The sequence below is a fragment of the Alligator sinensis genome, unplaced genomic scaffold (assembly GCF_000455745.1).
Source record: "Alligator sinensis unplaced genomic scaffold, ASM45574v1 scaffold528_1, whole genome shotgun sequence".
Taxonomy (NCBI): Eukaryota; Metazoa; Chordata; order Crocodylia; family Alligatoridae; genus Alligator; species Alligator sinensis.
The window spans coordinates 2,989,386-2,990,566 of record NW_005841846.1 but is presented as its reverse complement, the minus strand read 5'-3'; positions in this window follow the sequence as shown (position 1 = coordinate 2,990,566).

Below are 1,181 nucleotides of genomic sequence, written 5' to 3'. Positions count from 1 at the left end.
AGCCAAGTATCCACTGGCAGCAGTAGCCAGCTATGCCTAGGAATGTACGCATTTGGGACACAGTAGTTGGTCTAGGGATTTTAAGAATAGCTTCTATCCTGGAAGAAGAAAGCAGTCGTTCTCCAGCAGAAATATCATGACTCAAATAGTGGACACGAGGGAGACAAGGTTGTAGCTTTTCTTTGGATGCCTTATGGCTTTTTAGGGCAAGAGAGGTGAGGAGAGTTAAAGAATCAGCTTTACAGGCTTTAAGGAAGGTAAATGCTAAGAGCAGATCATCAACATACTGTACAAGCACAGCGTTTTCTTTAAATATTATGTCATCTAAATCCTTCTTCAGAATTTGAGAAAAAAGAGAAGGGGATTCAGTATAACCTTGGGGCAATCGAGTCCAGGTATACTGAAGTCCCTGACAGGTGAATGCAAAGAGAAACTGGCTATCAGGGTCTATAGGGATAGAGAAAAATGCAGAACACAAGTCAACAACAGTAACATAACAGGCATTAGGAGGAATACAGGATAAAATAGTGGCTGGATTTGGTACAACAGGAAAAGTAGATAAAACTGCAGAATTTACTGCATGGAGGTCTTGTACAAAGTGATAGGTATTCTTTCCAGATTTCTTTACAGGAAGAATACTCATATTACAAGGGCTCTTAGTCGGGACAATGATACCTTGCTTCAAAAGAGCTGTTATAACAGGGCGTATCCCTTCTTTGGCTTCTGGGCGTAAAGGGTATTGAGCTACTTTAGGTAACGGCTTAGCTGGGTTCAATCTAATTTTTACAGGCTGGACAGTAGGGATTTGCCCTACTTCATTAGCATGTCGGGACCAGAGAAACAGAGGGACAGCCTTATTATTTCCTCTTGTAACACAGAAAGATTGTGGGACTCAGGCTCAGGAGGTGAGCTAGCTAGGGTAGCAAGTACAGCCATTTCATTAACACAGGGAACATCTAAATAAACACCATTAGGAGAACAATAAGTAGTACAGCTGAGTTTACAAAGCAAATCTCTGCCTAACAAACTAACAGGAGAACAAGGACTGAGGAGAAAGGCATGTTGATCAGAAACAGGGCCAAGAGAAACATGTAAGGGTTGGGAAACAGGATGAGGAACTATCTGATTTGAAATACCTACAGTGTTTACAACAGCAGAGAAGAGGGGAGTTGTAGAAAATT